Below are 15,925 nucleotides of genomic sequence, written 5' to 3'. Positions count from 1 at the left end.
TATCTTTTATATTCAAAGAATCAGTGGCGTGGGTGGGTGTATATATATATAATTTTGAATGAGATGTACAAAAATAAAATTTAAGATAAACAAAATCAATAAAATAAATAATTATTTGAAGAAAATTTGAATTTTAGAATAAACACTTGAACGTAGATTCTTCACTACAAAGAATTATTAAAGTATATACATTGAATTTACATTAACTAAAATCATGTATCATTGATAATCAGTATATAAGTAAGATTAGTCACCTAAGAGGGCAAAATCAACGAGATAATGCGTTGAATTTTTTTTTTCACGAGATAGTGCCCTCGCCAGATTAATTGCTCAGATGGTGCCCCCTACAGTCCTGGGGGTAGGTCGCCATGCACGCCCAACGACCTAGGTAGGTCGCCAAAGGTCACCATGCAGTCCATGCTTGGCCTGAACAATGTTGGTGGTTTAGACATGGCCCTTTCCTTCTACCCTGAGTGTGCAAATGATCCCATATCTCATTACAAATTCGTCCTCGAAATTAAAGCATTTGCCAAGCATGGATTGCATGGAGTCTCTGCATGGCTGTGCATGGCGGCATGGCAACGTGGCATGTGTCTGGGCGAGGTTGGAGTCTCTGCATGGCAACGTGGCATGGGTCTGGGCGAGGTTGGAGTCTCTGCATGGTTGTGCATGGCAGCATGCAACGTGGGTAGGTCGCCAGGGAATACCAGCGACATTGTAGGTCGCCAGAGCATCCCAACGACATTGTAGGTCGCCAAGGGATCCCAACGACCTATGCCTTTTCCCCACTCTGCTGCCTCTGCGCCTCTGCTCCCATGCAGCGTGAAATCAGCTGCATTATTGCAGCACTTATTGTTGCATTATTGCAGCCCGTGAACGTGAATCGACCACCTATAATTGAAGCAATGCCCGGTTGTTGTATTATATATTGGATGGATGGGGTTAATGAGTGAAACAATTAAGAGAGAAAGAAAGGGAGAAAATAGCAAAGGAGAAGATAGCAGAGAAAAGAGGAGGAAGAAGAAAGGGAGAGCACAACATCGAGGTAAGTTTTTTTTAATTATTTTAATTAGTTTATTATTTTAAATTATTAGTTTGTTAGTTTATGGTTTAAGTTAACACAAAATTTTAGTTAATTATTTAATTTGTTTGTTTGATGGTTATATATTAAAAAAATAATTAATTAGTGTGTTAGTTAGTCTAATATTTAATTAGTTTGTAGTTAGTTAAATAGTTAAGTTATATTTTGGTTGTTGAATTTATATTATATAAAAAATTAGTTTATTAGTAGTTTAAGTTTTTATATAAAAAAATAGTTTATTAGTTTAAGTTATATAAAAGAATAATTATTTAAATTAGTTTATTGTTATAAATTATTAGTTAATTAGTTTATTATTATAAATTAGGGTAAAACAAAAAATTAGTTAATTATTTTGTTAGTTTAAGTTATATTATTGTTAGTTTAAGTTATATCATATAGAAATAAAAAATTATTTAATTAGCATGTTTGATAGTTACATATTAATAAAAATATTTAGTTAGTTTGTTAGTCGTTAGTTATATATAAAAAACATGTAATTAGTTTGTGTTAGTTAAATAGTTAAGTTATATTTGTTTGTTGAATTATATTATATAAAAAATTAGTTAATTAGTTTTTTAGTAGTAAAATAATTAAAAATCATTTATTAGTTTAATTTATATTAAAGAATAGTTTATTAGTTAACGTTATATTAAGAATAGTTTATTAGTTGTTTAAGGGGAAATTTACGTTTAATTTATATTTTAAAAAGTTTAGTTTATTAGTTTATTAGTTTAATATATTATAAGTTATTATATTAAATTTTTTGTTGTGTTGTAAAATAGTTAGTTAGTTAGTTAGATTATATTATATTAGTTATATTAAATGAATTTTTAAATACTGTTGTTTACTTTTTTACAGATTCATTCCAATGGCTGACCAATTCCATTGCTGAGACTTGACAATGAACATATTTCAAGTCATTTGGGAATAATGGTGAATAAAATATTTGTTTAAAGAATTATAATTAATAAATATTTGAATATTATTTTATGATTGTGATAAATTTTTTGAAATATTTAATTGCAGGAGGACGAGCAACGAGTCCTTTGTCATCGGCTACATAAAGTGCCCAAGCCACACAGATTGATAGAAGAAAACTTGCAGGAGGCTGGATTTTGGTATGTAACATTTGTGCGAGATTACAAGTTGGTCCCAGGTTTGATCAGTGCCTTGATTGAGCGTTGGAGACCAGAAATGCACACGTTTCATTTGCTGTGTGGCGAATGTACGATAACTCTGGAGGATGTGGCATTGGAACTCGGGGTCCAAACAAATGGGATGCCAGTGGTAATGTCACATGAGTTTAATAATGTGCACAACTTTGTAGCTTGTTTATTGGGAAACGCCCGTACCACCAGAGTGTAAAGGGTGGCGTGTGAGGTTGTCATGGTTGAAGAATGAATTTCAGCTTCAACCAAATAGTACGGAGCACGAAATTATATGCAACACGAGCATATATATTACAGTTGATTGGGGGTATTTTAATTCCGGATAAATCCGGTAGTTATGTTCACACTCAATATCTTCTTTTTTTAAGAAATTTTGAGAATAGTAGGCAATATAGCTTGAGATCGGCGATATTGGCGTTCTTGTATCGTGAGATGTGCAAGGCGTCATTAGTCGTGAATGATAATAATACAGCAGAAATCAGTGGATGTTTGTTGCTGCTACAGTCATGGGCTTGGCATAGACTTCCGTTTCTGACACCTATTAGTCGGACTGCGGTTGACTTTCCGCTTGCCGGAAGGTAATATGAATTCTCTATTTTAATATAAAATATTAATTATAAAATAAAAATGACCATATTTTTGTTTTGATTGATATACAGATGGAGGCATAAAATTGAAGGCACGGGGTTGGTGCACAACAACATTAAAGAGTTCAGGCTGAAGATCGACATTAAGGCAAAAAAGGAGGTATGTATAATCTGTTATTTTTAATTATTATTTAAATTAACTATATTATTTGATTTAAATAAAATTTATTGTTTTTGTAATTTTACAGTTTAATTGGAGACCATACATGAATGGAGAAATACTTGCGTTGATACAGCACGATATTTTAGATGGATTTCAATATTGGTGTGCTGTTACACCATTGATCAATTTTGCGTTTGTTGAGATCCAATTTGGGGATAGAGTGTTGAGGCAATTCCACTTCCACCAACCTATTCCGCGGAGTCCATGGGATCATGACCTCCTCCAAATCTTAGATGGTCGTCGTCAGGTGAATTAGGTTGAGACGCATGACCAGCTGCACAGATTTGCTGGTCGTCGTAAAGAAAATGTTAATTGGGTTGAGAAGCATGCAACCTACATTAATGCTTGGAACAATAGGGCTTTATTCATGCCAACTCTTGACGACATTCAAGACGACGACTTTAATTTTGAGACTTCGGCTTACCTTGCTTATTTTTTGGATAATGGAAAGCCATTCTTGACAACAATTGTAGAGAGGCGACAATTTTTGAGGTTTAAGAAAAAATTTGGTAAAGCTGAATACTCTCTACCAAGTGGGAGTGAGAGTTCATCTCAACAACTTGAAGCGGAAATGACCGATGTGGATAATAGCGCACCACAATCGTTCGACGATGCATACATACCAAAGTTTGTGCAGCCTGATGCATCCATCTACTCTCCCATGTTTTCGTCGACGTATGACTTTGAACACATGTCAGTTCAAATGCCCCCAACGAATGAGGAGGATGGGTACATACTCCTGAGCAACCGCAACGGCCACAACGCATCAGACGTCCGCCCCAACATTATTATTCAACAACCCCGACATCGACAACAATTGTAAACTAGTTTGTTATTTGTTACAAATTTAATATTGACATTAGACTAGTTTTTTCAAACCTTAACAAATTCGACATATTTATAATGATTTTTAGTATCAAATCATTATTATAATTTCATTACTAGTTATTAACGAAAATAAGGTTAATTGAACCAAACATTGTTCATTGTTCAAGTCGTAAATCATTACTATCAAATCATTACTAAATCATTAATATCAAATCATTAAATATTAATAATAAATTATTATTACTAATCATTACTATCAAATCATTAAAAATTAATAATAATTTTATTATTACTAATCATTACTATCAAATCATTAAAAATTAATAATAATTTCATTATTACTAATCATTACTATCAAATTATTAAAAATTAATAATAATTTCATTATTACTAATCATTACTAATCATTATTAATCATTACTATCAAATCATTAAAAATTAATAATAATTTCATTATTACTAATCATTACTATCAAATCATTAAATTTAATAATAATTTCATTATTACTAATCATTACTAAATCATTACTATCAAATCATTAAAAATTAATAATAATTTCATTATTACTAATCATTACTAAATCATTATTATCAAATCATTAAAAATTAATAATGATTTCATTATTACTAATCATGACTAAATCATTACTATCAAATCATTAAAAAATAATAATAATTTCATTTTTACTAATCATTACTAAATCATTATTATCAAATCATTAAAAATTAATAATGATTTCATTATTACTAATCATTACTAAATCATTACTATCAAATCATTAAAAATTAATAATAATTTCATTATTACTAATCATTACTAAATCATTAATATCAAATCATTAAATATTAATAATAATTTCATTATTACTAATCATTACTATCAAATTACTATCAAATCATTAAATATTAATAATAATTTCATCATTACTAATCATTACTAAATCTTATAAATACATAGAAATTCATAGAAATACATATATCATTACTAATGATGAGGCATATATCTTGGTAAATTAGGACAATTGTTTTTTGAATGGCCTTCACCCCTACATAATCCGCATCTCTTTGCTTGACCTCTCTCTCTCTAGCATAGAAATCCATACTGGTATGAATACGAGTGGACTCAGGTCGACCCTTTGGACTTCTGCGAAGCATTGGATTTGGCAGCCATTCGTCATGATCTTTTCTGGGCCAATATGATTCATTCAGTATCTGTCTGAACGCATAGCTGTAGACATTTAATATCCTACGTAAGTGAAAGCACTCATCAACATAAGTGTATGCGCTTACACCAGCATACATATATGCAGCGACTGCATGAGCACATGGATATTTCCATGCCTGAAAACGACCACAATCACACCATTTATGTCATAAATCAACTCTAAATGTTTGATCTTCTCCTCCGATGTTACGACATATGCACGACACGACAAAAGTATGACCAACTCGGTCAAAATTATGAACAACCATTGATGTTGCCAATCGCTCATTTGCTTCTATTGATTCCACCACTGTAGGAGCCCAAGTTTTACCTCTATTTATAAGACTCTCTATTTCTTTGCCTTTGTCCGACCAAACTTTAGCCAATCTAAAGTACGTCTCTTTCATCACACTCGCAATTGGGAGATGGAGTGTACCTTTTAGTACCGAATTAATGGCCTCAGCAAGGTTTATGGTCATATGTCCGTATCTCCGACCTTCATCGTATGCTTGTGACCATTTTTCCCGCGGTATTTTTGAAGTCCATTTCCAAACACGCTGATCATCGTAAAATACCTTCAAATTCTCCAATCTCTTGTCAAAATTTGGTCGACGTAGTTCATATCCTGTTTCATAATATACTGTGTTAAACCGCAATTAAAAAAACCATGTAAAAAATGCACAAATATTGAAAATAAAACTTACCCATGCTGACTATCTCGCTACGAATGTGTGCGTTATGAAATTGGTCGATACTATTCTTGCCAATATGACGGATACAAAATGTCGGATATGCATACGGAGGTATCCAACGACTTCCTGGTCGTTCAATTGCCGCCAAAATGCCCGTTCCTCTATCGGATATCAAGCAAACTCCATCTTCACGAACGACATATTGACGTAGATTGGTCAGAAAGAAATCCAAAGCCTCTGTTGTCTCTCCCTCAACAATGGCGAATGCAATTGGGAAGATATTTCGCTCACCATCTTGAGCAACTGCCATCAAAAGTACATGCCTATATTGACCATACAGCCACGTACCATCTACTTGGATCATACGTTTGCAAAATGGAAATCTTTCAATACATGCCTTTAATGCCCAAAATAGTCTATGAAATATTTTCTTCCCTGGCAGAAGTTGACCTTCTTTGTCATATGCGGGCATGGTTTGAGACTTCACTATGGTTCTTGGGATAAATCGCTTCATTGCTTGTAGCAAATGTGGTAGCTCATTGTACGATGTATCCCAATCTCCATACGTCAGCTTCATTGCCTTCATCTTCGCATTCCACACCTTGCCATATTTTACTTGATATCCAAATTGGCTTCGAATAGATGCAGCTAACACTGAACAATATATCCTTGGATCCTTTTCAACCATCGCCTTCACGTATTCACATATTACATCGGAGTCCAATAGTCGGTGGTCTTGTTCGATGAAGTTTCGCAAACATGTGTGCGGACCATTGTACCTCGTGATGACCCAAACATCGTGCCTTTGATTTTTCGACACTCTGATCTTCCACTTGCACTCTAGGCCATATTTTACACACTTCGCGTATAGGGTTTTCTGGTTGGACTCTGCAACATGGATATCAACATGGCATTTTATGCAGTACTCTTTAATCGCCAGGGTAGCTTCATTTTTTCCTCTGAATTGCACCCAAACTGAAAATTCACCAGAATTATCGAATGATTCAGTCATTTGGTATGGAGGTAAATGTGGCATGTCTGGGAATTCAGGTGCCCTCATCGCATCATAGTCTATCTCGTACATGTGAGGAGTAGCTTCATACGGTGCCGGAACTTCATCAATTGCACCTCCACCAAAAATATTTTCGTCGCCGCCCAAAACGGGTTCTTCGGTTTCTTCATCTTCGCTTGAATCATCATGAATTTCCCCCATCGATTTTCAGCGTCAATAACAACAACCAATTCCGGTATGTTTCTCGTCTCATACTCTTCTGTTGCAGATGTCCCCCCGACTTCATTTACACTTTCCAAGAGTGCCATAAAACTGTTCGGGAACCTGTATGTCGGCTCCTCAAACTGACTATATAAAGTCATTTCAGATGGATTTTGAGCCACACCACTTGATGACCCAGGAGCATCACATATGTTATGCACATCAACAAATAACTCAATAACTGCTATATTGGTTGACTCATGTAATCCAACCATGGTTCCAATATCATCATCTTCTTCAAGTGGAACTGCAGCATATTTGACTGGGTTGGGGCATATCATAAACCTATACCTCAAACCATCAACTGCAACTCAAATTTTTCTTTCTATCTTATGCTTCATTTCTATAAATGTGATGTCTTTTTTGAACATCATATTTATTGGTTTTTCAGACTGAAAAACTACTCCGATCTCATTTTCCATAATCTGTCCATTATAATGGACAATCGTGAAAAAGTTGTTTCTCATTTCCTTTCATTTCCTTTCCTTTATTGTTTCTTTCTTCGAATCAATATGTACGTGGAAAAATGTTATGGAATAATGCTCTGTACGTGTATAAAAATTATTTCTTTAAACAACAATAAATTAAAAAAATTAAATTTATATAATCTAATATATTATAATATAACTTAAACTAATAAACTATTTCTTTATTATAATATAATTTAGTTAAAATAACAAACTAACAAACTAATTAAGCACTAATTAACTTTTTTTAATAGTTTAACTTAAACTTCAACAAACAACCTAATATACGTTTAAACACACTAACAAATTAATTAAATATTTTTTACATTTAATAACTTAAACTAAGAAACTAATTAACTAATTTTTATATAATCTATATATAACTTAAACTAACAAATTAATATAATATAACTTAAACTAACAAACTAATAATTTATACTAACAAACTAATTAACTAAATTTCTGTTTTATCCTAAACCCTAAACTAACAAACTAATTATTCATAATTTCATATTAATAAACTAAATTAAACAATTAAAAATTACCTCACAAACGATGTTTGAGCCTTTATTTCCATTTCCTCTTCTTCTTCTTTTCCTTTCATTTCCTTTCTCTCGCCAAATTTTCTTTCTTTCTTATGATTCTACCCTAAACCCCTCATATCCAATATATAATGATCTTTCAACGGTTGGTAAGCTGCAATCAATTTGAGCTGTATAATTCACGTTGAAGGCTGTAAATTTTTCAACCGTTGAACGCTGCAATAATACAACACTAATTACTGCATGCAACAGCTGATTTTATGCTGCACCAATACAGCTATGATAACAAGAGTGGACAGTCTCGAAGCTATGGCATGAGGGAGCAGCTATGGCTCGAAGCTAGGGCACAAAGCTACGACACTTTGCAGCTCAAATCATGCTGTAATAATACAGCTATTATAGCTGCATGCATGAGTCTCCTGAGCAGATGTAAGAGGAATCACGCGAGGAGCAGGAGGAATAGGTTCTCCTGAGCAGCTACAAGTGGAATCAGACGCAAGGAGAGGATTGTATGGCTACCTATCCTGCATGGCCCAACGTTGGACGCCGGCGTGCATGGCGACCTATAAGGTCGCTGGGCGTACATGGCGACCTACCATCTTGGTCGCCGGGATTGCTTGGCGACCTACAAGGTCGCTGGGAGTGCATGGCGACCTTGTAGGTCGCTTGGAGTGCTTGGCGACCTATGGTTGGGTTGTGCATGTCCCATGCACGACACGATCCTCGTCACGATCCTCGTCGGAAGCAACGTCGTAGGTCGCCCGGAAGGCATGGCGACCTACGGCCAACTGTGCAATTCACCCTACTTCATCAATTAATCTTGGGAGAACGTTATTTCGTGAATTATTTATTTCCAAAGCAATATATCGTGAGTTTAGCCCACCTAAGAGTAATGTATCACATAAAATATCAGGGCAAGACTCTTAATAGTATATTGTATAAATTTTATTTAATAAAATTATTATTCACTATGTATACAAAATATAACAATGGAAAACTATACAATATCAAGAGTGAAGATGAATCTTGTTTTCAAATTGCCGAAGAAAAGTACAAGATAAAACCTGAAGTCGAAACCTTGTATCAGGACAAAATCATAAGTTAAGTCAACAACAAGTATTGAACTGTTAGGTGGAATTTTTAGGAAAAAATAAACCAAGACCAAGAGGTTGCTTAATGTATGCGAAAAGATGTTTCAAAGTTGTCATGTGAGACATCCGAGGAGAGGAAACAATCTGACCTAACAAATGCACAGTGTGAACTATGTGTGTTTGTAAGTTGTAGCAAACATCTTATCATCCTTCGATGCTCCTGAGGATCACGAAATAGTTCTCTTTCATTAGCACTCAACTTCAAAGAATGTATCATCGGTGAAACAACAGATCTCGTGCCTAAACAACTATAATGCATACTTTCGATGAGACAATGAAATGCTAGACTCGTTACGAGTTATTTCAAATCCAAGAAAATAGTGAAAGGAGCCTAACACTTTTAGCTTGAAGTGTTGTTGTAAAAAACTTTAAACTTGATTTAGTAATTGCATATCTTTTTCAATCATAACGATGATATCCACATAGACAAAAAGAACTATGAATTCATCACCAGAACCTTTGGTGAACATGGAATACTCAAAAAAAGATTGTTGAAACCCAAGCTTCAATACTACATTTGAAAGGCATTAAACAACTGTCTGAAAACCTGTTTATATTCACATATATGTACTTGTGTAATTTACAAACCATATTTAAGCCTTTTGATTGAGATTTGTAGTTAAGAGGTTGTCGAGACATTTATTACTCAGCGAAAAAAAACAAATAATACACCTAAGTGTAACTGTCTTGAAAAAGTAAGTGTTTATATTCTGGCATAGGATAGGACACTAATTTGTAGAGTCGCAACCAATCATTTATCAAGGTGTGATTGGTCACCAAATGATATGTTATTTTAATAAAATTCTTAAGAATAATATTAAAATAACACAAAAAAGGTCTGCTTACCAGAAAATGAGTTCGGGAGTCGGTTACGTGTGGGGAAGGATTAACACCCCACAACACCCAAAATTGATACCGTTTTTTTATTAATTAATGTCTTTGCAATAAATTAAAAAATTTATATTTAATTTTAATTTATGATCCTATCGACAAAATATTAGGGATATTATTTTATACTAACAATTATTTAAAATATCTTCCTAATCAGTTAAGGAGATATTTTATAATTCATTGTATAAAATAAAACAACCCAAATATATGTAATAAATTTAATGATTAAAACTTGAAAATATCAAAATACTAGGTTACTAGTGCAAATATTACATATTTAGATACTAAAAATATAAATAAAATAATAATATTAAAAATTAAAGATATCAAAATATGGTGGTTAAATTGCAAAATAGAAAAAGTAATGGTACTAATTTGAAATATTATAAAAACTGGGTACTAGTAATGTAATTTAACAATATATACTAATATTGGTTAAAATATAAACTATTAAAATAATAGGGACTAAAATAAATATTTATCCTAAATATATGTAAATATGTAGGTAATGACTAGAAAGAAATAAAACAAAATGTGAAAATCGAATTGAAAATATGCAAAAAAAAACTGATTTCGTGACCAAAATATAGGATTACAAAGATGGAGGGACCACATACATAATTTATCAATTATCAAAATTACACAAACATCCCTTTTCTAAAATGACGCCGTTCGGGAAGGATACTTAAGCCCAAAACCAACCCTAAGGGTCAAGTTTCTCTTTTCTCTCTTTAAGCTTTTCTCTTAAAGAGAGAAGCTCTCCCTTCTCTCTAAATTTCCTCAACAGAAGGACGTCAGTTATTGGCCAACCTTCGATCGTCGTCGCTGACCACAATCCACGGTGATAAAAAAATACCAAATTACACTGTAGACACCCATTTTGACTGGATTTAAAAAATATGAAAAATATTAATTATATATTATTATAATTATTATTTATACAAATTACATTTTATGTAGGCCTGAAGCTCAAGCCGTATACAAGTCAATTACAACTATAGCTGGAGCCCAACACAACCTACACCAGCTCAAGCCAATAGTCGCTGCATACCAACTAAAGTCAAGCAATTGTTGAGCCATTCTCGTTGCCATTGACAAATCTGCACCCAACAACAAACAAAAGCAAAAATCAGCAGAAAATTAAGCCAAAGTCAATACCTAAACCTGTCAATATTTCACCAAATAATAAAGAAAAATCAACAAGAAGACAAAGATGATTCGGTGGAAAAAATAGAAAAGGAATCATTCGAGCAAGGCATAGGGGGCTCGGCCAGAAAAAAAAGAGAGCAAGAACTTTTCATCAACAACAGAGGTTTTCTTTGATACTCAGAAAGAAAAACAGAAAAATCTTTGTAACAGGAATATCAACATTGTATTCAAAAGTCGAGAAAACAATAGACATACCAGGATATTCGAGGTATTATTATTTGGGTTTTCTCTTTATTTTCCAGCCTTATCTTTGTGTATGCTTGCATTATTTTGAAAAAAAACAGTGCAAATTGGTTCATCTCCTTCGATTAAAAGAACGGAACCCGAATGTTCTTCCCGAATCTTCAATAAAAACTGATTCACGCAAGAGTCTTTGTATATATTCGAAAAATTAAGCAGTACAAACAACATAGTATTTCTGTTTCTTTTGATTAACAATCTAAAAATAAAAAAGGCATTCATTTTCGATAGCTAACCCAAAGAAATCAAGATTTTCGAACCAGAACGTTGATTAAGTGGAGGGAGAGAGCAAAACGTTTACCTTTATCGGAGCCCAGGCGGTGTTGTTTGTTGAGATTGAAGCGCCTTGAAAGCTCTCAGTTGTGAGGGTTTCGACCATATGTTTGTTGCCCTTCGGTAAGGGTTTGAAGAAGAGGATAAAGAGAGTGAAGAGTGAAAATGGCGCTGTGAGATTGAGGAAGAAGAAACATGCGGCTGATGAGGTTTTTAGTTTAAAATTAGGTTAGGTTTAGTATTTTAGCTAGTATATATATTAAAGCTTTAGAGAAAATTGTCCCTTGGGTTTAAGAGTTTTTGCAAGTTAGTTTCCCGTGGGGACTGATTTCAAATTTACTCCTTTTGTTTGTCTCAACTTAGTTATTTTCCGAATTTGGTATTTAGTTATATTGTTTTGGTTATTTGAGCTTTGGATCATCGTTTTTTCTTTATAAATTCATCTTAGTCCTTGAATTGATGTTTTTGTATTTCTAATTTTTGTTTCCATGTTTTCCTGTATTTAATTTGGTCTCTTTCTTTTATGCATGTGAATTTTAGTCCTATTCCTAACTTTCTGCCCTTTTACATTAATGTATCTTATTTCTTGCAATTTTCATTTAAGCCATATATATGTTTCCTTCATTATATAGTTTCCTTACATACGTATTTGGTTTAATTTGAATTTAGTATATCATGATGGTTGTATATTTATGGTAATATTTTATTAGTTTTAGCTTTCCAGTTTTAAGTTATACCCTGATTGTTTGGTTCATCTTAGTCACTTATACCTTGTATTTAACACATTCATTAGATTGATTTCTTTCCCCATACGTTCAACTCTTTCTTATTTTTGTTTGATGAAATCTATAATTTTGACATTCGCACATGTTAGGATCCGTATTTTCTGCATGAAATATCTTATATGTATACTTTCTAAACGTGTTTTCTGCATTAAATAGCATATATATATATACGCGTCCTTTTGCAAATGAAATATAACATGTATACTTTGCATACCCCCCTTACTAAGGAATTTAATACACGCATATATACATGTCGACCCCATAATGTTTCCCATTTCATTTCTTTTACACGGTAAAGTAATATGTATTTGTCAATAATGAATTTATTATATGTTTCATTAAAATATTTAGGTATACGTGTATTTGTTTTTCTAACCGTATTTAAATACTATTAGTTTTTTAACATGTTTATAAATTACATATATAGTTGCATTCACTTGTACATATGAATTTAGTTATATGACATCTTTAATTAATTTCGTATGATATCATCATAAGCATCACATTGACTCGAATAGAAATAAATTGATTAAGGGCAATACCCTTTTAATTTAAAATTATTTTAAGTGAGTTGTCTTAACTTATTAGAGATCCGCTCTTGACGATTTTAAATTAAAAGTGTATCTCATTAGTGACATCTAAAAATTGATTCATCACCTTAAAATTTGGGAATGAAAGAAAAGGAAATATTCGACTATTTAAATTTTTTGAGAAAAGGTCGTTAGAACTCACCTAAAGAACTGGTCTCGATATTTTTAAATAATCGAATATTCTTTATCTTTCTAATGGCTTGATAATCCTAATTTAACTTATTTTGTTATTTTTGAATAATATAGAACTCACATTTTTATTGTTTTAAAGGATTAAAAATTAAATTAAAGATGAACTTGTAACATTCGTTGCAAAGACATTAATTAATTGACTAGGTACCGATTTAGGGCGATGTGGGGGTGTTAATCCTTCTCCACGCGTAATCGACTCCGGAACTCGAATTTTGGTAACGCGGACATCTATTTGTCGTTTTAATTAAAATTAATTTTAATTTAAAATGATAAAATAGTTTTGGGTGCCCAATCACACCCTAATCAAATATTGGTGGTGACTCCTCAAACCGTATTTGTTTTTTATCGTAAAGGAATTTCCAAATTTTCGAAACGAGATGTTTTATAAAATCGCATTGTTTTATAAAAAAAATCGCAAAGAGAAATTAAAAATGACGGGGTTTTCTAAATCTCGAACCCCACTTTAAAAATCGTTTCGACATACACCAAAATGAAGCCTGAAATTTCCTAAACACTATTCCAAGCCCCTTTTGTTCTAAAAACGTCTAAATCAACATAGATCTAGGCTTTTACCTTTGATTTTTTGACTGTTTAACAGTGGTTTAGAGGTTCACCGAATATATGTTTTTCCTCTGTCTTTCTTCTATGTTTTCGTGTGTTGTATGAGTGCTTACTGTCTCTTACTATTGTTTATAGATGCTTGTTGTGTGTTTGTTTCCCTTACAGCTGATGGGTTTATATAGCCCCTCGGAAACTCGGTTGTAATGATGGCCTATCAGTGAGTTGCTATTCTCTTATAGAGAGAAGCTCTCCCTTCTCTCTAAATTCCCTCAACAGAAGGACGTCGGTTACTGGACGACCGTCGATCGCCGTCGCTGGCCACTATCCACGGTGACAAAAAAACACCAAATTACACCAAAATAAGGCCTGAAATTTCCTAAACTCTATTCCAAGCCCCTTTTATTCTAAAAACGTCTGAATCAACATAGATCTAGGCTTTTACCTTTGATTTTATGATGGTTTAATAATGGTTTAGAGGTTCACCGAAGGAATGTTTTTCCTCTGTCTTTCTTCTATGTTTTCGTGTATTGTATGAGTGCTTACTGTCTCTTACTATTGTATATAGATCCTTGTTGTGTGTCTCTTACTATTCTATGGTTGGTGCAGCTGGAGGCGACTGCCGGAATAGACCCTAGGGTGTAATGAAACCCTAGGGTTTCTGTTATGACTGTGGACCTTTGATCTTCATCTGGATCGAATGGCTGAGAGTTGTTGGCGGCGCTGGAGAAACTGAGACGAAACCCTAGATGATTTGGGCCTTCTTTGGCCTGCTGGGTTATTGGGCCTGAATCGAGTTATAAATGGGCCTCCAAACCTTTCTTTGTAACTGGGCCTTCGGGTCTTGTAATAATAATAATAATAATAATAATAATAATAATAATAATAATAATATATATAATAAATAATCTACTATATATTATATTATATAGAACAAGACAAGAACTTTTCGTCGAGTGGACTTCATGCTTTGATGGGAAATTCGTTCCAATACTCTTTCGTAGAGATCGAATTTTGATCTGATCTTGCTTCACTACTCTTCCATGAAGGCTAGATTGAATTACTTCACTACTCTTCCATGAAGGATGAAAATGATTAACTTCACTACTCTTCCGTGAAGGTTGAAAATGATCGACTTCACTACTCTTCCGTGAAGGTTGAAAATGATCGACGTCACTACTGTTCCGTGAAGGTTGAAAATGATCGACTTCACTACTCTTCCATGAAGGTTGACTTGTTTTACTTCACTACTCTTCCGTGAAGGTTGACTTGTTCTACTTCACTACTCTTCCGTGAAGGTTGAAATTACGTTACTTTACTTCACTACTCTTCCGTGAAGGTCAGATTTGAGGTTAATTTGCTTTCACTACTCTTCTGTGGAGATCTTATGAATGGCCCTAAGGACTTATCATCTGGCTCGAAAGACTAATAGATGACCCGAAGGTTTTACAAATGACCCGGAGGTTTTACAAATGACCCAAAGGTTTTACAGCTTTGTGAGAAATACTTTAAAGGGTAAGAGACTTCTTACTTTTCAAGAATTTCATTTTCTAGAAAGAAAAATTAAATGAGAAAACTTTGAAAATCATTTTCTTTTTTTCAAAGCAACTTGTTAGTTGGGTAACATGTCCAAAAAATAATGCTTCCTCTGCGGATTACATCCTTCAGATGTTTGCCTCTCCTAACATGATTCCTACATTTAAGATCTGAATTCTACCTTATACTCGTAAGGTATTTTGTTCCTGCATCTTCATGTGAAAATATATTTATGCAAATACAATCAAATGTATCAATGTAATGCATTTTCTATTATGCAAAAGATGTTCTTATGAATGCATGAATGTCAATTCAATCTTCATTTTCTTGATCATTCCTTTCCAGAATTCACTTCAATCATTAGTGTAACAACTTATGCTTTCAAACTTGCATTTCTAAAGAACCATCTGATCAACTTGTATTTTTTGTGTCTT

The 15,925-nt window shown here is 33.2% G+C and overlaps 1 long non-coding RNA gene across 1 annotated transcript; it reads right to left on the bottom strand.

Moving 5' to 3' along the window:
* Positions 1-11,010: 11,010 nt before the first annotated feature.
* LOC120155695 lies at positions 11,011-12,041 on the bottom strand. Its single transcript, XR_005518988.1, has 2 exons — positions 11,859-12,041; positions 11,011-11,208 (listed from the first exon to the last, which is right to left on the bottom strand). It is a non-coding gene; the product is annotated as an uncharacterized LOC120155695 (long non-coding RNA).
* Positions 12,042-15,925: the final 3,884 nt, after the last annotated feature.

Source organism: Hibiscus syriacus, unplaced genomic scaffold, assembly GCF_006381635.1.
Source record: "Hibiscus syriacus cultivar Baekdansim isolate YM2019G1 unplaced genomic scaffold, ASM638163v2 tig00111201_pilon, whole genome shotgun sequence".
Taxonomy (NCBI): domain Eukaryota; kingdom Viridiplantae; phylum Streptophyta; class Magnoliopsida; order Malvales; family Malvaceae; genus Hibiscus; species Hibiscus syriacus.
This window is presented reverse-complemented; position numbering and strand designations above follow the sequence as displayed.